Source organism: Pseudopipra pipra, chromosome W (assembly GCF_036250125.1).
Source record: "Pseudopipra pipra isolate bDixPip1 chromosome W, bDixPip1.hap1, whole genome shotgun sequence".
Taxonomy (NCBI): Eukaryota; Metazoa; Chordata; class Aves; order Passeriformes; family Pipridae; genus Pseudopipra; species Pseudopipra pipra.
In genome coordinates this window covers 18,721,452-18,743,666 of record NC_087580.1, presented here as the reverse complement: position 1 = coordinate 18,743,666, position 22,215 = coordinate 18,721,452, and the positions used below count along the sequence as shown (strand labels likewise).

At 57.2% G+C, this 22,215-nt stretch overlaps 1 long non-coding RNA gene across 1 annotated transcript; it reads right to left on the bottom strand.

Annotated features, from left to right (window-relative positions):
- Positions 1 to 12,010: 12,010 nt before the first annotated feature.
- On the bottom strand, positions 12,011 to 18,912 carry LOC135406460 (uncharacterized). Its single transcript, XR_010426265.1, has 2 exons — positions 17,721 to 18,912; positions 12,011 to 17,353 (listed from the first exon to the last, which is right to left on the bottom strand). It is a non-coding gene; the product is annotated as an uncharacterized LOC135406460 (long non-coding RNA).
- Positions 18,913 to 22,215: the final 3,303 nt, after the last annotated feature.

Here is a 22,215-nt window from a genome sequence, read left to right as displayed (position 1 = left end):
TCCCTGCTTCTCGTGGAGACTTCAACTGCCCTGGCGGCAGCTGGAGAAGCCACACAGCCAAGCACCAAGAGTCCAGCAGGTTCCCGGAAAGCGGTGACGACAACTTCCTGGCCCAGGGGGCTGGAGCCTCTGACAAGCCAAAGGAACGCTGTGCTGCTCCACCTCTTCCTAACACACAGCAAAGACCTTGTTGGAGATGGGAAGGTGCGGGACAGCCGGGGCTGTAGAGACCATGGGATTGTGGTCGTCTGAAATTCCAGCCAGTGGGAAACACAGAAATAGCCAGGAGATCGAGGAGCCGACGAAAAAAAATAAACTTTTATTGCAATAAAAGGGAGACTTCACTGGACAAACCGCAGTGAGGTGGCTCAGCTCAGTGGAGGTCGCAGCCCCCTTTTAGCCCCTTTGAGTGGCGGTCTGAAAAATAAAAGCTAGACACAATCCCAGTATGGGGAACTGGAATAGTTTATTGAACACGAGAACACTATTGTAAAGGCATCTGGGGCTGTATGTTAATGAAGGGGACAACCTATGTTAATTGGGGAGTTACACAAATTTTTACTGCAATTTCCAAACAGTTAATTTTTCTTCTAGTAGGATTACATGGGGGACAGAGGGATTACAGGGGTTTAGACATGGTTTGATACAATCATCTGAAACGTCCTTTCTGATTTCTGCTGGAGCCAAGCTTGATCCATGAGGTAGAACTTTAACAGGTCTTCTGAGAAGGGTCCAGCTCCTTCAGATCACGAGGTTTTTGTCAGCCCTTGTTTTCCTTTGCTGAAAGCTGGGTTTGGGTTCCCACACCTTTGCCCCTTTTTTTTTTATTTTTCTAAAAAAATAAATGCCATCCCGGGACACGGCTTTGATGGCCACCTGCAAGCCAAGGGGAAGGGCGGGTTGAGCTCGCCGCCCGTCCCGCCCTCCTCCTCCTCCTCCTTCTCCTCCTCCTGCTGCACTCACCGGGGCTCCGTCCGCCAGGCAGGTCCCCGCGTAGACGCGGCCGAAGCCGCCGCTGCCCAGCAGCGAATGCAGCCGGTAGCGCTCGTGCAGCGGCTCCTTGGCCTTCGGTGCGGGCGAGACGTGGCCGTCAGCGTTGGGGCCGGGGCCCGGCACGGCCCCCGAGCGCCCCTCAAGCGGCCCGGGCCGGGCTTCCCCAGCCGCAGCGGGCAGCGGCGGCTCGCTGCCGGCGGCCGGGCTGGCGAGCGGCGGAGCTCTGGCCGGGGAAGCCGCCGAGGAGGCGGCAGCGGCCGCGGCGCCCGCGGCCCCCGCCGGCCCCGGCAGGCGCCGGGCTCGAGCCAGGCGGAGCCAAGGGGCGGCGAGGCCGAGCCCGTCCCACAGCCAGCCCCACAGGAGCGCCCAGCAGCGCCACAGCCGGCGCGCCGGGAGCCGGGCGAGGGCGAGACCGCGCCGGGCCGCCCAGGGCCGGGGACGGGGCGGCCCCGCCCGGCACAGGGGAACGGCCGGGGCCATGGCCCGGGCCGGCAAGGGGAGGGGGGACCGGGAACGGGACAGGGACAGCGGGAGTGGGACACTGGCACAGGGACACCGGCAATGGGACACCGGCACAGGGACACTGGGACAGCGGGACACCGGGAGAGGGAGAGGAGGACGAAGAGCTCGAGCAAGGAGAGCCCGAACAAGAGTCAGAGCGAGAGCGCGTCGCTACAGTCGCTGCTGCTGCCGCTGCTGCTGCCGAAGCGCAGGGGCCGTTGGTCCGTTGGTCCGTTTGTCCGTTCCCCGTTGGCCCCCGCGAGCCCCGGGGGCAGCCCCGGCCGCTCCGCTCCCAACCAGCCCCGGCCGCAGTCACGGAGCTCCCCTTCCTCCCGCCCCACGCCAAGACCACGGCCTTTTGGAGCTGCTTCACTTTAGTTCAACTTCTTGGCTGCCAAGTTTGCAACTTCCCGCCGCTGCTCGGACCCCATCCCGCCCGCTCGGCCCGCGCTGCTGTCGCTTCCTCCCAGGCCAGCCGGGCTCGGCACTTGCCCCTCAACTTTGGCAAGGGCTTTGCTCAGTGAGGAGCCCCGGCACGTCCGGCCAGCGCCAGGCAGAGCCAGCCCCGGGGGAGGGCAGAGCAGGACGATCGGCAGGGGAAATGCAGCCCTTTGGGGTCAGCGCTGCTCCCCGACCACACCAGGGCTCTTCCTGTTCTCCCGCCTGGTTTGAGGGAAAATCGGCGGCTGCAGAGAGGATCAAGCAGAAGAGAATTAGAAGACTCTTCTTGCTGCCCTTTGGATGCCAGTCCCTCCTAAGAAATGCAGGCTTAATTTGGAATGGACACGATGGAGCAGCTTTTTCAGCACCCAATACTTAACAGCTGCCTTTCAGGGGACAATGGGAAAAGGGGGGAGAACGGGAGAAAAGGGGGGCTGGGACCTCCAAAGTGAGCGAGGAGGGGGCTGAGACTGTGAAACTGAGCAGGACAGGGGGAAGAAACACCCCCAAACCGAGCTGGGGGGGAGCTGGGGACGGTGGGGATGATGGGAAAGGGGTGGGAGAGGGGAGAAAAGGGGTGTTGGACAGTGGGCAGGGGGACAGAGGGCAGGGAGTTCCCACATGGGTCTCCCCTGCCCCCCATCACTTGAGCCCTGGAGCGGTTCCCTGGGGCTCTGGGAGGGGGCAGATCCACCCTGGGAATGTCCACTGCTTCTGTAACCCTTTGTGTGCTTGCTCTGGTGACGATTGTGCACAGGTGCCCAAGCCCCCTGTCCGTCCCTGGGGGGCTGATGGGGGGACTCCCCCACTCAGTAACTGGTGCTGCAGCAGCTGTGGGGCAGAGGGGGGTGGGAAAGGGGGGTCCGGGGTGGCCCCCTGAGCTCCCAACCTGCTGGGGGGGCTGAGGGCTGCTGGGGGGGCACCCCCTGCCCTGTGTCCCTGCACACCCAGGGCTGTTCCAGGTCCTGGGAAAAGCCGAGTGAACGGCCCCGACCGGGAGAGGTTCCTGCCCGGGTACATCTCCAACTGGGAGCAGCTCAGGCACTTCAGCAGAGATTTGGGCACCTGGGGGGGACACCCCGTGTGGGGAGACCCAGGCCAGGCCCTGGAACAGCCAAGGGGAGTTCCTGGAGAACAGACAGGATCAGGGGACATGAACTGCTGGCACAACTACGACAATGTGGTCCTGTTTGCCCGGCCTGGGAACCCCCATTTTTGGGGTAATCTCCCCCACATCCCACCAGAAACTCCAAATCCTCCCAAATATTCCCCTGGATCTCCAAATGACCCCAAATGCCAGTAAAATGGTGGGGCTTTAGATGTCTTTGTTGAATGTCTTTGTTTTAAATTCAACAAATCAGCTCTTCCCACTGAATTTTCCAGGTCAGTTTGTGACCCCATGGATGTTTCTCCCACTGTGTTCACCCAGGTGCCTGTGGGGAACCAGGAGGATGTGGAGACCACCAGCCAGGTGTCTTCCCAATGTGGGAAGACATCACTCCTCCAGTGGGTGATGGAGTTGGAGCAGCAGACAAAGCTCTTCCCACAGTCAAGGCACCTTTAGGGCTTCCCTTACTGGTGGGTCCGTTGGTGTGAGGTCAAGGCAGAGCTCTGGCTGAAGCTCTTCCCACACTCCCCACACTTGTAGGGCCTGTTCCCGCTGTGGATGTGCCAGTGGGTGACGAGGTGGGAGTTCTGGATGAAGCCCTTCCCACAGTGGGTGCAGAGGAAGGGCCTCTCCCCTGTGTGTGTCCGCTCATGCAGGAGGAGATTCCCGCTGGTCTGAAACCTCTTCTTGCATTCCAAGCACTTGTAGGGCCGTTCTCCAGTGTGGGTGCGCTGGTGGCAGATCAGGTTGGAGCTGCAGATGAAGCTCTTCCCACATTCCCCACACATGTAGGGCCGTTCCCCAGTGTGGGTGCGCTGGTGGCAGATCAGGTGGGAGCTCTGGCTGAAGCTCTTCCAACAGTCCAAGCACTTGAAGGGCTTTTTCCTGGTGTGAGGCTGCTCATGGACATCCAGGTCAGGGCTCTGGCTCAAGCTCTCGTTGCCTTCCTGGCACAGGGTGGGTCTTTCCTCCTCAGAGCACCCTGGGCTGCCTTTGGAGACCCTCCTCCTGGGGTACCTTCGTGGCTTTCCCTCCCCGCTGCCTTCCTGCGCCGTGGAGCCCTTCAAAACTGCCTCTCCCACCAGGCTCTGCCGGGGGGATTTGTCCTCCGGGCTCTCCGTCCTCATCTCGGGGCCTGGGGCAGGAGGGAAGAAGGACAGGGAGGGGATTTGCCTCCGGCCCAGAGGGAAGGCCAAGGACATCCCCCCAACTCCGGCCCCGGCAGGACGGTGGCGGCAGCGGGGTTGTCCTGCAGCCGGGGGCGATGCTCAGCTGGGAGATACAGGACAAGACAGGGCAAAGGGGCACTGACTTCCTCCTCACCTGCCTGGGGGTCCTGGGGCATCTTCCTCTTCCTCGCAGCCTCCTCCTCTATTCGGCCAAGCTTTGGGAAGGAGAAATCCTGCTGTGTGGGGAAAAACAAAGGATGAGTGCTTTGGCTGGGGGTTCCTCCTGCCCAAGGCCATCTCTAGATGTTACTGGGCGGCTTCTGGCCAAGAAAACCTCCAAACCACCAAGATTCAGCCCAAAACAACCCTCTCAGCAGTGGAGTTCCCCCTCGCTGGTCCATCCACTTTGGGGTTCTGGGGTCCCTCCTGGGTGGGCTGCTGGAGGTCTCACATGCATTGGGGAACCCCCTCTCCAGGGTTCCCACCCTCTCTGGGCTGCCGGAGATCCCGGGAATCCCAGGGGTCCTTCCTTTATGGGCTCCTCACTTTGCCATTCTGGGGATCCCCCTTCTCTGGGCTGCTGGGGGTCCCGGGGGTCCCGGGGGCTCCCCTCTCCGGGGTCCCTTTTAGGGTGGTCGGGGGGTTTCGGGGTCCCAGGGTCCCTTCTCCCCTGACTCTCGCCTTTGAGGTGCTGGCGATCCCAAGGTGTCCAGCCCTCTCTCCAGGCTGCCGGGGGTCCCGGCTCCCCCCACCGCCCTCGCTGCTCCCCCCTCCTCTCCAGACTGCCGGGAGCTCCCCCTCTCCGGGCCCCAGTTTCAGATTCCAACCCCCGCCTGTCCCAGGGGTCCCCAAAGCCGGTGGGTTTGTCCCGTGTCCCCCCCACTCCCCGCCGGTATCCGGCGATCGCCACGTGGCTCCGGGGACCCAACATCCCCCTGCTCATCGTCGGGGCTGTGCCGGGAACCCACCCCGGGACCCCAAAAAACACCTCCCGGGGATCCCCAATATCCCCCCAAGGGGCATTTGTGGCTCAGCTTTGGGGTCCTGCAAGATCCAAACATCCCCCCGTCCCCCCAAAAAAAAATGCCAGAGTGCCTCAAGATATTTGGGGCGAGCTCCCCCTCCCCGGTCACCTGCGGGATGCGGGGGGCGATGCTCCCGGGACGCGGGGGCTGCGGATACAGCGGGCCGTGCATCCACGTGCGTTCTTTCTCCTCCTCCTCCTTCCCCTCCTCCCCCTCTCCCTCCTCCTCTCCCTCCTTCTCTTTCTCCTCCCCTCCTATTCCCACTCCTCCCATTCCCGTGGGAGCTGGGGCAGGTCGGGATGGGGCAGCGCTGGGCTCTTGGCCGCTCCCGCCCGCACTCGGCCCCCGCCGCAGCCGCCACGGCCGGGACGGCGCGGGGGGGCCCGGCCTGGGCACCCCCCACCTCCCCTTTGCCCAAATTCCCGTCCCGGGGGGCGCTGGGGCCGAGGGGGGACCCTGGGGGGGTCCGGGGGGAGCGCTGGGCGCTGCGGGTCTGGCTGGCAACTGATGAGTCATCAGCGCTGCGCGCTCGGATTGGCTGAGCACTGCTTTGGGGGTGGGGCTGCAGGAAAGGGGGTTCTTTGCAGGGGAAGATATTTGGAGCTGGAAGGACTCCAAAGCTGAGCCGCAAATGCCCCTGGTGGGGATCGGGGGGGGTCCGCGGGAGGTGATTTGGTTTTGGGGGTGTCCCGGTGGCGGTTCCCGGCAGAGCCCCGGCGGTGGGCGGGGGGATGCGGGGTCCCCCCCGCGGTGGGGGTTGGTCTTGTTGGAAATGATCCAACTTGCCCAAAATTTTCGTCAGTGGCAGCAGTTGACCGGGTTTCTTTTCACGGGCTCTTGTCGCTTTGATCTTTAAAGCACCCAAACTTGGAGTTTCTCTGCACTGGCTCTGATGAGCTTCCATAAACAAAGCCCGAGGGAGCTGAAGATTGGACATCTGGGATCTTAAATTCCTGGTCCTTCAAGGACCTGTTGGAGGAACCAGAAGGTCCAAAGGGGATTAACAAAGACATTGCAGCCTGAGAGTTGGAGACTCTGTGTCTGAGGAGGAGTGCTAAGAGGACCAAAGAAGGTGGACCAAATTAGCCAGTTAAGGATAGACTACTAATTAGAGTCTTAATTAATGAAGAGAATTCATTAGTTCATTAATTGGGGTAAATTAGAAGCAATGAACATGAATTTGTTTGTTTGTTCAAATGTAGAAATGTGTGAAAAGTCTGGAAAGGGACAGGTGGGGCTGGAATGATTGGCTCCCTGTCTCTGGGAGCCAGAACAAAGCAGTGCCTGGCTCACCAACACTTCCCAGGGGCGTTGGAGGGTTTCATTTCTTCCCAACGCTTTTCAGGGACAATTCTTGGTGAGCCAGGTGGGACAATGCTGTCGACCCTCCAGGGATTCCGGGACCCTGAGGACTCCAGCGAGCAGTGAAAATATTCTTCTGGGAGATCTCAGTCCCTGGATCTGGTGAGTTCAAAGCAAGATCCCTGGAATTTTATTAAGGCATTGCTGAGCATAGAAAAGGTATACCTAAGCATCCTAGAAATGGAGCTCTAGAACAGAATAGAATAGAATTGGGTTGTGAAAGTGATGCTAGAACTGTAAAAGGAGGAGTGTGATATTTGGCTTATGAGAAGAAATCCCTACTGACTGAGTGAAAGGGGTGGGTTCCAGGCCCCAGGTGTGGGTCAGGGGGTGGGTTCCAGGCCCCAGGTGTGGTTCAGGGGGTGGGTTCCAGGCCCCAGGTGTGGTTCAGGGGGTGGGTTCCAGGCCCCAGGTGTGGGTCAGGGGGTGGGTTCCAGGCCCCAGGTGTGGGTCAGGGGGTGGGTTCCAGGCCCCAGGTGTGGTTCAGGGGGTGGGTTCCAGGCCCCAGGTGTGGGTCAGGGGGTGGGTTCCAGGCCCCAGGTGTGCTTTGCCCACAGATCAGTCACACACAGAGCTCTTGCCCATAGAGCTGCTTTGGGGAGGGCTTTGCTCAGGGAACTGTGTTTGTCAAAGCCAATGGTCAGTGCTGGAGAAAGTGAAGTGTTTGGGGAGTGTGTGTTACTGGGAGTGTGTGTTATAGTATTAGAATCCTGTCTGACTCGGGGATGCCCATAATAGATATAAAAAAGAAAAAATTCACTTGTTGTAGAGTGTTAAATGCAGTAGTTTGTTCTTGGGTGCATTTTAAAGCATTTGGTGCACATTAAATATTTGAAGGAAGGTAAATTGCCACAGCAGCTGTTAAGCTGGGATTGTGTGTTCAGAGCATTCTTTAGTGTCAGCTTTAGTGTTTGCAGGGGTTGGATTTGTGTTAATTGTGCCGATATCCAATTAGTGATTAGTGAATTAGAGATTCAGTTTGTGGATTATAATACGTTTTTTCAGTTGCTGTTGTTTTGTCAGAGAAAAGAGAAGTGAACTGAAATCTCTAGATTTGTTCTTTGAACTGAGCAATAGTCAGGGTTTGGGAAGGTGTGGTTTGATGCCAGGGAGCAGCAGCAGCTGGGGAGGTTCCTCCAACTGCAGGGGAAGGAGGCAGAAATGGTCCCAGTGAGAGAGGAGCAGAGGAAAGGATTTGGGTTTGGAAAGCTTTGGAGGGTTTAGTGTGAGAGCAGGGATTTGGAATGTGCGTGGGGAAGGGACAAACAGGAGCTGCCACAGCCTGGACTCCCCCCAGGGCTCCCGGCCAGGCAGGAAGGCTCCTGCCCTTGGAAGGTGTGTGGGGGCCCAGAGGTGTCATCCCCAGCTGAACCTCTGCTCCATGGACACTGGGGAGGGAGAACATGGATTTCTTGGGAGATCCTGGAGTGGCATGTTGGGTTTGAAAGAGGAGGAAAGGACAATTTAGTCAGAAACGATTCCTGTTGTTGGTGGCACAGGGCAAAAGGAAAATGGGCCTTTCTTTCAACCATTAAAATTTGGAATTGGTAAATGGGTGTTGGCCCTTCAAATTCTTTCTGTGCCTGACTGTGCTGTACCATTCCTAGGCAAGAGATGGATTTAGTGAGTTAAATGACATTTGAAAAAGGGAAAATCCAAGTTAGTGGGTGCAGCTGCTCTGTCATTCCTGGGTTTTGGTGTCACTGTGTCACTCAGGGATCCTGAGGAGGGTGAAGCCCTTCTGTGCAGGACATGGAGATGGTCCCTGGCTTGTCCAAATGCATTAAATGCTGCTGCTGAAGGAGCCCCCCCAGTGATTTTATCTGCATTGACCCCCTGGAGCCCACGGGCACCTGCTCCTGCCTGGACAGAAACCAGGAGTTTCCTTGGACTGGTGTCCCCCAGGAAGGACGTTTTCCCCCCTGTTTCTGAGGCTTTTAATAGTCTTTGATCAATAAATATTTCTCCATGTGATTTCTCCTGTGGTGTCTTCTTGAAGCCTGAAGCAAGCAGAGGAGGGGATGCCAAAGATCCGCCCTCCCCTCTCTATTGTCACTCTGCACCCCCCAGGCCCTTCCTCTGCAGTGTCCTGTCTCCCTGGACATCCCCCCTGGAACTTGTGCCCTTCCCTGCTGGCACGGGTGGGCACACCCCCCATCCCAGTCATGTTCCCAAGCACTGCCAGGGCCACCTGGGTGACCAGCAGGACATGAGTGGGGGTGGCTTGTGAGAGAGTCCCCAAAGGCTCCCTGTCCCCAGAGAGCAGAGCCACGGGGACCAGGGCAGGTCCCCCAGCAGGTCCCACTGCAAATGGCCTGGTTTGTGCTCCAGGGAGGAACAGGCAAGGACCCAGCTTGGGAGAAGATGCTCCAGGAAAGGACCAACAGGGTCCAAGACACAGGATTTGGGGCAGGAACACACCTTAGTGCCCCCTCACATACATGTGGTGTGAGTGCAGAAACACCCACCTGCCCGGGGGCCCCAGCAGTGGGTCAGCACCAGGCTGCAAACAGGGCAGGGCAAAACTTGGCCCTGCAGACCCCACAACTGAGGCCAAAGAGAGACCAGCCAGGCCACCACCCCCAGCCCAGCCTATTGCACCTCCGGCCACAAGAGTGGGGACCAAAGCTGTGCTTCTCCTTCCTCCTCTGCACCCAGGAGCCACAGCCCGGGGCACGATCCTGCCCCCAGCAGCACAGACTGCCAGGTCCCTGAGCCCCTGGGGCAGGAGCTCCTCGGGGCGCAGCCCCTGGGCCCTGCAGCACCACAACCTCCTGTAGGGCTGCCCCTGCCTGGGCTCCAACTGCCCAGCACGAGGGAAACCAGGAGCCAGAGAGCAGAGCTGGGGGCCTGCAGAACATCAGCATTCCCTGCCCTGCACAGCCAGGACAGTTTTCCAGAGCTCACTTAAAACAGCCCCTCCAGAACTTTCAGGGTGTTCCACAGGGCCCAGTCAGTCCCAGGATGATCCCAGTCAGTCCCAGGATGACCCCAGTCACTCCTGGTCTCTCCCAGTATATCCCAGTTGCCCCCAGCTGCCCCCCCACCCCGAGCTGCCGTCGGACGCCGCCCCCCAAGATGCTGACGGGGGTCGGGGGCTCCGTGCTGGGGTTCCTCTGCCTGGGCCTGCATGGAATGAAGGGGCCAAGGTGACACTGCAGGGCCTCCTGGAACCAAAGAACCCTGAGACATTTGGGAACCTCCTGCAATCAAGGGACAATTGGGAGCCTGCAGGGCCTCCTGGAAAAAAGGGACCCTGAGACACTGTGGAAACTCCTGGAATCCAGGGGCCTTTGTGACATGGGGGCCTCATGGAACCAAAGGAACCTGGAAACATTTGGGAAGTTGTGGAATCAAGGGACCATTGTGACACTGCAGGGCCTGATGGAATTACAGGCACACTGGGACACTGTGGCAGGACATTCCCCCCTGGAATGGGACCAAGACAATGCCCTATTTGCAAATGTATCAGTGCTGAGCTGAGAGGGGCCCAGGCCAGGCCAGGCCAGGAGATGTTGGAACCAGTCTGGGTTCAACCCTGAATTAACATCCTGATGGTGAGGCAACCCCTGGAGTCCAAGGGCTGTCAGTCCATCACTTTATACTATAAAGTTCCAGTCCCCTTTCCCAGGGGCAGGTTCTTCCAACATAACCCCTCTTGGGGTGTATGGTTGGAGATTCCCCCCTTGGCTGGGGAACCCCCCTCAAGGTCAGTCCTCGAGGGTGAGCAAAAGAGATCTCCCCAGGAGCCTTGGTCTGGGGGAGTTACATCACATGTCTACTTAATAATCATTTATTTTTTGCCAGTTTTAGTATAATTCCTTCAATTATATTGTACTTATCCTGTACTACTGGTAGTTTTAGTGTTTATATTGTGTAGTAAATAATTCTGATTAAAATTTTTTGTCTGTTCATCTGTGATAATGATGAGTTCATTTTATATCAATATATCTGATTTTCCATCATTAAAACCTGCAGGACAAAAGTGGTTCAATCACAGCTCTGTAATTCCTTAAATTCCAACCCTTGGCATAATCCAGGACTGAGATTGGATCCAGCCGCCCCCAGGCTCCTCTCTGAGCAGGAGTTTAGAAAGCCAGGGAGTCCTTTCTGCACCTCGGGACTCAAGGGCAGGACTTCTTTAATGAACTTTGTCTAAGCCTTCCACTCCCCCCGGCAACAGGGGATGACAGGGAAAAGGGAGGGGAAAGGGGAGAAAAGGTGGGAAAAGGGGGTGGGACCCCTTCAGCTGAGCGGTTGAGGGGGTGGGACCCCCAGAGCAGAGCACGGGGAAGCTGTGGTTTGATGGGATGATCAGAAAGGGGTGGGAGAGAAGGGAAAAGGGGTGGGATCCCCAAAACTGAGTGTGAGGGGGGTTGCGACCCCCAGCCTAAGTGGGAGGGGTTGGGAGCCCCTGGCTGAGCACGGAGGGGGTCTGGAAACTGGGGGGACGTTGGGAAAGAGGAGGGAGAGTGGGGAAGAGGGAGGTGGGACAGAAGGTCGAGGGGTCCCTTTGTGTCCCCCATCACATGAGGCTTGGAGGGATTCCCTGGAGCTCGGGGGGGTTGGATCCACACTGGGGGTGTCCCTGTCCATCCCTGGGGGTCTGATGGGACACGTCACAAGACCCTGCCCTTAAAATGTGGGGCTTTTCTCGTATAAAGTGCTGGACTGTCAGTCAGGTGTGTCCAGGCTGTGCCAGCCCAGCAGCCTTGGAGAAGTTCTCAGGGGTGAATTAGGAATGTTGTCCCATGGAATTAGGGGACCGTTGTGACACTGCAGGGCCCCAGGGAACTCTTTTGCCTGCGACGAGGGTCAGCACAAGAGACACCGACACCAACTTTGGAGAACAAGTGTGTAATTTTCCTGCAGTGCAGAGCAGCAAAGAATGACAAAAGGCTGAGCTCAGTAACGCACCTCATCGTTCCTACCAAGAGTGCCTGGAGTGAGTAGAAAAGCTCCCTGCCCAGTTGCCCTCATCTGTTCCCCTCAGCCAGGCCCGCCCGGCAGCGGGGGAGCCCCGGTCGCAGCCAAGGGTTGGAGAACCCCTCCCGGGCACGGGAAATCCCACCCAGGGCGTCCACTCATAGGGGAGGGTTCCATCTGTGCTGGGAGGGGGTCCAGCTTTTCTGGCCTTGCAGAAACAAGCTCACAGAGCTACGAGTGTGCAAAACCATCTGGCTCCCTTCTCCTCCTGGGTTCCACCCACAGCCTGGCCAGGGCTTAAGGGGAAAACCCAGGCAGTCAACCTGCCCCATCTGCTGCCAAACAAGGCCACACATCCACTGCCAGGGCCTTGACCACTCTCTAAAGACAGGAAGATAAAGATCACATTTTGCTCACAATCAGACATAAGATTTGATTAAGGAACACATACAAATATCATTCACTAATGAGCTGAGACTCACAGATCTCACTAAGAAGCACATTTATTTTGTTCAGGGGCAGGTACATGGGGAGTCTTTCCACACTACATCTTTGACCAACAAACATACAGAGTTTTAGCTAAGGAGCAAATACAGGGATAAACAGACTGTTAGGTTGGAAGGTTCATCTAGAGCTCAGCTTTGGCTCAGGGCCTGTTGTTCAGCCTCAGCACTTCAGTGACAGCCACACAGGGCTTTACATGACACACACAGTTTCCAGATTCATTAGATATTCTCCCTTACTTAAGACATAGATGTTACTTTGCTTTACACAATCACCCCCCCTATTGCAAGTCCTTAGTTGGTCCTTTGGGGTCTCCTTCAGGGCTCTCTGGTGGGTTTTTTGGCATCTGGTGCCCCCCAAAGTTGAGGTGTCCACTTCTTGACCTCGGTTCTGAGCAGACACAGTGTCATTACCTTTCACCACAAAGACTGGAACGTTTGGGTTTGATCTTCTCTGGGCCCACAGAGCTCAGCTTCCATCCTGTTTGCTTAGTTACATCCCTGATCCAGTTCTCCAGGACCTCTCCAAGATTGGCCATAGAGAAATGTTGGGAGCAGTCTTCTATATCCCACATCAAATCCCCCTTTTTTCAGACTAAGCTCCTGAAGGGATAGAGTGTCTTAGGAGCTTTATTTCATTTTACAGCTCAAGGCATTAGAACAGCTACAGCACTGAATCCTGATGCAAGCTGAAATACAAATGCCCTTCCAGCTTTGGGGCAACCCTTCCCAGGTGTTATTTCCACACACCAATCCCACCCCGTTCCTTTGGGGACCGGCCAAGGATCAGTCATTTCCCCAGCAGGAAGGGTTTGAGGACATTGGGGTGATTTCCCACAAACGGGCCCCTCTCATTAACACAATCCACTTGTCCTGTTCCTTTAGTGGGGGTCACAGCTTTGGACACAGGCAGGATTGTCAGAGGTGGTGGGGGGTACTTGCACACTGACTGCTGGTCTACTTTTTGGGGAACACAAGTGCTCACCCAGTGACCAGGAATCATTTCTGCCAGAACAGGGAAGGCAGAAATGGTGAATGGCTTCCTTGTCTTTTCAGGTAAAGGAGTGCACACCCAGCAATCCCTTGGAGGCAACACTTGGGTCACGTTTGAGACTGAAAGGAGATGTAAATTTTGCTCCCAAGTCAAGACCCAATTAACTATTGTCAGGAGAGCCAAAGCAGACTTAAGCATTTGGTTTCTTCTCAGACAACCTCTCAATTACCCAAGGGGCTCTGGCCTTTGGAATTCTGCAATAATGCATCCCTGATTTGACTTGTTGTACCACTTCTACAATCAAGTGGGCACCTCTGTCTGATGACATTCCCAAATGTACCTCGAATCCAGGGATTCTTGGATTCAACAGTATTCCACTCACTTCCCCAGCCCAGTTGGTGTGACAAGGAACAGCCTCTGGCCACCCAGAGAAGGTATCCCCCAAGACCAGGAGATCTTTACACCCCCATTTTCTGGGCAATTCAGTCACATCCATCTGCCAACATTCACCTGCAGCATTTCTACATTTTCCATCACCTGTTCCCACTCCAGTGGCAGGGTTTGGATTATTTCTCTTCCACACACCACACTGCTGACTCACTGCTTGTACAGCTGGGGTCAGTTTTGGACCAAGAACCCACTTGGACAAATGTTACAGTGCAGAAACAAATACAAACACAAAACAAGGATCAGTGGAGAAAACAAAGCCAGAGACCAAATGGGGGAACACCAAATAACCCACCCAAAGAGCTGGAAGATCCACATGTCTTAGAGGGACAGGATTCCCCAAAAGAATGCCTTATTATCCAATGGGATCTTCCCCCATCCCAGACCAGTCCAGGGATCTGTGGTCTTCTCCAGGAAAGTCCTGGGGCCGGCGTGAAGATCCAGAGATCCCTCGGATCCACGGGAGATCAGGCAGAGGGTCCCATCTGGGGCCAGAAATGGTGCCCAAAAGCAGCAGAAAGCAAGTCCTTAACCCCAGCTGGGAGGTGTTAAGAAGCAGGCATTCTTTAGGGCAGCGTGCTGGACGCCTGCAGGAGAGTTCTTCTAATCCAGCCTGCTCAGGGACACAGGCAGGGCTTGGGATTACACACACTGATTCCAGAGGCATTGGATATTCCCCCTTACTGAACACATGTCCATTACTGTGCTTTACACAGTCACACCCCTATTGCAAGTCCCTACTTGGTCATTTGGGGTCTTCTCTGGGGGTCTCTGGTGGGTTTTTTGGCATCTGGTGCCCCCCAAAGCTCAGGTGTCTGCTTCTTGACCTCGGTTCTCAGCATCACTGCTTTTCCCCACAGAGACCGTCATGTTTGGTTTGATCTTCTCTGGGTCCCCAGAGCCCAGCTCACATCCTGTTTGCTTGAGTTCCAGCCCTGATCCAATTCTCCAGGACTTCTCTAAGATTCTGTTGTTCCTTATTTGGCCAGAGCAGAATCTTGGGAGCAATGTTCTACTTCTCCCAAACCAAGGCTCCCCCTGCACCAGCCACTGCCAAACAAGGCCAGACATCGACTGCCATGGCCTCCACCACTCTCCAGAAAGAGAAAGATCAGATTTTGCTCACAATCAGACATCTTTTGTTAAGGAACAGATACAAACAGGATTCACTGATGAGCCCAGACTAACAGATCTTCCTAAGAAGCACACCTGTTTGGTTCAGGAGCAGATACACAGGTGGAGTCCCATCCCACCACATTTGTACCAACAAATAGACCCAGTTTTAGCTCAGGAGCAGATACATGGAGACACAGCCCATTAGGTTGGAAGGTTCATCTAGAGCTCAGCTTTGGCTCAGGGGCTGTTGTTCAGCCTCAGCACTTCAGTGACAGCCACACAGGGCTTTACATTACACACACAGTTTCCAGATTCCTTACAGAGTCTTGCTTACTTAATACAGACACTTGTGGGCAACACTTGGATCACCTTTGGCACTAAAAAGACATGTAAATTTTCCTCCCACGTCAACAGTGTTTGAACTGTTGTCAGAAGAGCAAAACAAGAGTGAAGCATTTTGTTTCTGCAGTCAAGTGGGAACCTCTGTCTGATGACATTCCCAAAGGCATCCCAAATACAGGGAGGATTGCACTGAACAGGATTGCAGTCTCTTTCCCAACCTGCTTAGTGCAACAAGGAACAGCCTCTGGCCACCCAGAGAAGGTATCCCCCAAGACCAGGAGATCTTTACACCCCCCTTTTCTGGGCAATTCAGTCACATCCATCTGCCAACATTCACCTGCAGCATTTCTGCATTTTCCATCACCTGTTCCCACTCCAGTGGCAGGGTTTGGATTATTTCTCTTCCACACACCACACTGCTGACTCACTGCTTGTACAACTGGGGTCAGTTTTGGACCAAGAACCCACTTGTGCAAATGTTTCAATAATTTGCTTCACTCCAAGGAATCCCCTCATGTTCCCCATCCACCAGGTCACAGGAGATTGGCTCAGGGACTATTATTTGCCCACTTGGGGGAACTGCCCAGCCTCCTGGAGCAAAGTTTGCTCTAAGGTTTCAAGGAGTTGACAATCCTTAGCACTAGACTCATTTTCTTCTACTGGGAGAAGGATCTCTGTCAGGATCTCTGACCTGGTGGTGGGGAGTTCTGTGCATCCAGAGAATTGTTTTCCATGCCGGACAAAGCTGCCCCCACTGGGAAACAATTCCCAACCAGGACTTTCCAAGGGGCTGTCTCCTAAGTCAGCTCTGCCCCAATACACTTCTCCTCTAGTCTGGAAGCAATCCCGCTCTGGGCTTCCTTTGCTGGGGCTGGGGCAGTTGACAGGTTGCTTCTTTCCTTCCTGGCCCAGCCTCCCTTGTCCTTGGAGAATTCCAAAGCCCACGGAGGCTCCTGGGCTCTGGACTACTTGCACTTTGTGTTTGGGATACCCCATATCCACTCAGCCCAAGGAAATTCCACAGGGCCACAGTCTGACCCCAACGTTGCTGCTCAGCATCAGTGGCATCAAAAGATCATCCCCACACTGCAATAAGGCTCCAAGAGGGTGGGTTTGGACTTCTCCATTCCTCCAGTCCCTTTGCCAATTGAGTTCCAAATATTGGGGCCTATTTTTAAACCCCTGCAAGAGGACCACCAAAGTCAGATGGGTTTTCCTCCCCGGCTTTGCATTTTCCCATTGGAAAGCAAAAAGCTCTTGACTTTCCCAACTCAAAGGGAGACACAAAAAGGCAGTTTTCAAACCTAATGCTGTGAAACATATTAAACCCTCATTTAGGGGAGTTAGCAAAGTGTAAGGATTCACTATGACTGCTTGTATATCTTCTACTCTGTTCTTTACAGCTCTAAGGTCTTGGACTAACTGGCATAGCCTTCCATTTGCCTGCTTGACTGGCAAAACTGGAGCATTCCATTTAGATTCACCTTCTTTTCACAAGCAAAATTTCATCAATTGTTCTACAAAGGGTGAGAATCCCTTACAACTTTCTATTTGCAAAGGACATTGCTTTGGCCTCACCAACCCCACTCCAGGTTTCTCTGGAATTCTCACGGGTTCTGCTCTCTTGGATCATGGAGGCACCTCTCCAGCCCATCCTGTTGGAACCACTGCATCCCCAAGTGATGGTGGCAGATGGATTACTTCTGCTTTGAGAGACTCTCATGCAAAACTAGAAACTTGCACAGAATTAGGCTCTGCAATAATAACCTATATTGGACCATTTTTCAATTGGATTGTGGCATTTCATTTTGCCAAGAGATCTCTCCCAAGCAGAGGCTTTGGGGAATTGGGGAAATACAAAAACTGGGGAGCCAACCACTGTTTTCCCAATTTCAAAGCCACAGCATTAAAAATGGCCCAGTTTCCTAATTCCCTGGCACACCAGACAATTGTTCTAGAATTGTCCCTTGAGTTTCATTTCCCTGCATTTAACACAGAGGAACAAGTTCCCACAGCCACAAACAATTGTGCTTAGCTTGGCTGGAACCAGATGTTCTGATGGGGAAGAATCCTCTGGTGCCCCCTCAGTCGTCTTCAGTGATGCCACGAGAGGGTTCGGAGGGTTCTGAAGTTTCAGTTGCGGACAATCCCATTTCCAGTGTCCATCTTTCTTACAGGATGCACAGGGACTGATCCCAAGTCTCCTGGGGGGATGTTTGAAGCAGGCTGCCCACGCTCTCATCCTCTTCCTCTCCCTGGGGCACCATTTCCTCAGGGATTTCTTCCAGAACTGCAACTCCAACCTCCAACAATGTCCCCAAATTAGACTGATCTTGTCCCTCAGCTGGATTTTCCTTTCCGGGCTCACACCAAGGGCTCTGAGGGCGCTGCATTCACACCACAATCTTTCTGCCCTTTCACACGTTCTGCAAAGGGAAAAACACAGCACCAGACATAACCTCCTTCCACTTCTGTTCCCCTTCTCAAACAGCATCAACTGCAACAATGGATTCTAATTCAGTGTTCCAGAACAGCCACCCATTGATTCCAACACTCCATTAAATTCTCCCTGGGAGAATTTACAAGTACAGAACAATAGTGATTGATAAAACAAAGCCAAAGACCAAATTCCAGAATTCCAAAGAACCCACCCAAAGGGCTGGAAGATCCACAGGTCTCAGATGAGCAGGATTCCCAAAATACCAAAGAACCCCACAGTGCACTGAAAGATCCATACGTTTGACATGGGCAGGATTCCCCAAAAGAATGCCTTGTTATCCACTGGGATCTTACCTGTGTCCCAGACTGGGCTGGGGATCTGTGCTCTTCTGCAGCAAAGTCCTGGTGCTGGCGTGAAGATCCAGAGATCCCTCGGATCCGCGGGAGATCAGGCAGAGGTGTCCTGTCTGGGGGCCAAAAATGATACCCAAAAGCTGCTGAGATACAGCTCGAGCAAGCTGAAAACTAAACTGTCATTTGGGGTCATCCCAGATCGATTGGATTTCAGCAATTACTCAACACAGGTGCCACCTCCTCCAGCCAAGCCCAGGAGATCAACCTCCTCAGCAGCTGCAAGAGCGGGATGTTCATGTGCCTGCTGCCATCTCCCCAAAGCCATTATCCCACTGCTGCTGACAAGATGGGCAAGATGAGCATCTACCTCCCAAGATCTGCTGCCGCAAGAAGAGCGTGTCCCAAAGGATGTCCTCAGCCTTCTCAGAGGGGACGTCAGATCCTCTCCAGGGATGGTCCCAGCCCTTCCCAACCCGGACTGGGCACCAGCTCCAACTCTTCCCTGGAAAACAAACAACAAATTCATGAACAGAGATTACAAACCAAAAGTGGAAACAAGAAAAAAAGGTAAAATGTTAACCTTCTGTCAGGGTTCTGAGGAAGGCCCAAGCCCTGCAGGCCAAAGGAAAAACCCCCCTCCTCCAGCTGAGGAAAACCCAGGCCTTCTCCCTGCCCTGCTGCACTGGCCCAAAGAAAGGCTCCTAAGCCAAGGCAGCCCAAGCCTTTCCTGGCCTGCAGCCCAAAGCAGCTGGTGTTCTGCAGCCCCGCCTTTGCTCCCCCCACGGGGGTTTGTTTTTGGCAGGCTGGCTGCCCCCTGCCCCAGCCCCGCCCAGCAAAGGGGCAGTGGCAGAGGCTGGGGGCAGAGCCGGGCTCCCCGTTTCACACCCAGCCCAGAGCACCCGCCCGCCCTCCTGCCAAGAAGCAGCTTGGCAGCCGGCTGAAGAATTCCTCAGGTTCCCCATCAGCAAAGGGGGAACCTTCGGTGCCCAGCCAGGCTGAGCAATGCCCGTGTCCGGGAGCACCCCCTGGGTGTGGACTCATCTGCAAAACGGCGTGTGGAGCACGGCTTGGAGGAAGGGGCCAGAATCAAAGGCCATCCTCTTCAGCTCGCCGGCGTCCAGGTCAGCTGAGAGCTTGTCATCCCTGACATCGTCCTCGATGTCTCCAGCAGCAGGCCCACCCGGCACAGCTTCTGCAGAGGGCCCCTTCTCCTTCCCTGGGGGCCAGACCAGGCTGTCAGCGTTCTGCCGAGGGCCCAGCTGTCTGTGAAGCGGGACGAGCAAAACCAGGTTGGATGGTGGCCACCAGCACTTGGGAGACCGGGTCTGCAGCCCAGCTCCAGCACAAACAGGGGCGTGTTCCCGTGGGATGACCCCCCCCCAGTGCTACAGGCTGACAAAAAAGTCTGGTTTCCTTTGGTTCTTATTGCCAAGAGATGTGTGGAGGTGTTACCTGCCAGGCCCCTGGATCAAAGGGAGCACGTGGATCTCTCCCGTCTCCTAGGGCAGGGGAATGTCCTGCACCCAAGGATGGCACAACAGGTCTTCCAGTGCTGGCCTGTCCGAGGGGCGGATGGACAAACACCACCTGATAAGGTGCTGGCAGCCTGGGGGGAAAATGGCCGGTCAGTTGGAGAAGGATCCTGTCCCCTCTGTCCCACTGTCCACGTGCCCAGGCTGTGCTGGCTGTGCTCAGAGCTGTGCCCAAACTTCTCCATCGATTCTCCCTTTTGGAGGAGAGCAGGATGGCAGGACACAGGCCACCTCCTCCAGCCACCCATGGGACACAAACAGCTTCAAGAGCGGCGTCCTCGTGAGCCCGCTGCCCTCTCCCAACACCGTTATTCCCCCCGTGCCACAAAGATTGGTATCCACCTGGAGAGACCCGTGCTGGGAACGGGAGCTGGGCCCAGATGGTGTTGGGGCCTTTGCGGAAAGGGTGCTTCCCGCAGACCATCTGGTAGAGCAGGATGCCCAGGGACCAGATGGTCGCCTCCTCGCCGTGGTAGCGTCTGAGGTAGATCCACTCTGGCGGGCTGTATGACAGTGTTCCTACGGAATACAGACGCAGTTCATCAGGTGGATGCTGCCTGCTCCCAGAGCCTCACCCCAGCAGCCCTGGCAATGTGGGGCCTGCCCCAGTGGCACACGCTGTGACCCACTGCCTTCTCGCCGGCCCCCTGACTCTTGGTTACAAACTCTGGGTTGGAGAAGAAGCCGCTGGTGTCCAAGAGGGCAGCGGAAGCCCTGGCAAGGCCCAACCATTTCATGCAAGGGAAAAACCCACCCAGTGGTGGGGAAAAGCCGTGCCTTCTCCCCGCCCCACTGCACTGCCCCCAACAATTCATCATAAGCCAAGGCAAACAAGGCGAGCAGAGCAGCCCAAGCCCTTCCTCGCCTGCACACCAAGCCAGCTGGTGCACAGTTCTGACCCCCTTCTCTGCTACCCTCACGGGGGTTTTGGTCAGGCTGGCTCCCCCCTGCCCCAGACCCAGCCCGGGACAGGGTGGGTGGCACAGGCTGTCGCCAAGGCCGGGGCCTGTCTCACAGTAACCCCCAGCCCCATCCAAAAGCAACTTGGCTGAAGAACTAATCCTGTTCCCCCTCAGCCAAAGGGGCAATCTCCACTGCCCACACCCGGGCATGGCCATGCGATGCCCGGCACCAGGAGCATCCCCCGGCTGTGGGCTCACCTGCAAACTGGGTGTAGACCGTGTCCTTAAGGAAGGTGCCACATCCAAAGTCGAGGAGCTTGGCCTCGCCGCTGGCCAGGTGGAGGAGGATGTTCTGGGGCTTGATGTCCCGGTGCAGGACGCCGCAGCTGGTGCAGTGCCGCACGGCCTGCAGCACCTGGCGGAACAGCCCCCACGCCATCTCCTCCGGCAGGAACCCCCACGCCCTCAGTAAGCGAGAGAGGTCCTGAGACGGCTCCGGATGCTCCATCACCAACAGGAACCCGCTGGGGAGCTCGAACCACTCCAGGAGCTGGATGACCCCAGGGAAGCCATTGGACACCTTGTCCAGCAGCACGATCTCCAGGGGGGCCCGGGTGCCGTCAGGCTGCGGGGGGACCACGGGGTCGTCAGTGGGGCTGATGCCGTGCCTGCCTGCCTGCTCCCCCCTCGGCCAGCCCTGGATGCTCCCCGTCCCCCACCGAGCCCACGGCCACTCTCCCTCCAGGTGTCCCGGCGGCTTCCACCCTGCCGGGCCTCGGCTCGTCCCCGCCCGTCCCCGCCCCGCTTTCTGCCGCTGGCCCCGCTCGCTCACCAGCTCGCCCCAGCGCCGGATGCCATCCCGGGACACGGCTTTGATGGCCACCTGCCAGCCAAGGGGAAGGGCGGGTTGAGCTCGCCGCCCGTCCCGCCCTCCTCCTCCTCCTCCTCCTCCTCCTCCTCCTCCTCCTCCTCCTCCTCCTTCTCCTCCTTCTCCTTCTCCTCCTTCTCCTCCTCTTCCTCCTCCTCCTCCTCCTCCTCCTCCTCCTCCTGCTGCACTCACCGGGGCTCCGTCCGCCAGGCAGGTCCCCGCGTAGACGCGGCCGAAGCCGCCGCTGCCCAGCAGCGAATGCAGCCGGTAGCGCTCGTGCAGCGGCTCCTTGGCCTTCGGTGCGGGCGAGACGTGGCCGTCAGCGTTGGGGCCGGGGCCCGGCACGGCCCCCGAGCGCCCCTCAAGCGGCCCGGGCCGGGCTTCCCCAGCCGCAGCGGGCAGCGGCGGCTCGCTGCCGGCGGCCGGGCTGGCGAGCGGCGGAGCTCTGGCCGGGGAAGCCGCCGAGGAGGCGGCAGCGGCCGCGGCGCCCGCGGCCCCCGCCGGCCCCGGCAGGCGCCGGGCTCGAGCCAGGCGGAGCCAAGGGGCGGCGAGGCCGAGCCCGTCCCACAGCCAGCCCCACAGGAGCGCCCAGCAGCGCCACAGCCGGCGCGCCGGGAGCCGGGCGAGGGCGAGACCGCGCCGGGCCGCCCAGGGCCGGGGACGGGGCGGCCCCGCCCGGCACAGGGGAACGGCCGGGGCCATGGCCCGGGCCGGCAAGGGGAGGGGGGACCGGGAACGGGACAGGGACAGCGGGAGTGGGACACTGGCACAGGGACACCGGCAATGGGACACCGGCACAGGGACACTGGGACAGCGGGACACCGGGAGAGGGAGAGGAGGACGAAGAGCTCGAGCAAGGAGAGCCCGAACAAGAGTCAGAGCGAGAGCGCGTCGCTACAGTCGCTGCTGCTGCCGCTGCTGCTGCCGAAGCGCAGGGGCCGTTGGTCCGTTGGTCCGTTTGTCCGTTCCCCGTTGGCCCCCGCGAGCCCCGGGGGCAGCCCCGGCCGCTCCGCTCCCAACCAGCCCCGGCCGCAGTCACGGAGCTCCCCTTCCTCCCGCCCCACGCCAAGACCACGGCCTTTTGGAGCTGCTTCACTTTAGTTCAACTTCTTGGCTGCCAAGTTTGCAACTTCCCGCCGCTGCTCGGACCCCATCCCGCCCGCTCGGCCCGCGCTGCTGTCGCTTCCTCCCAG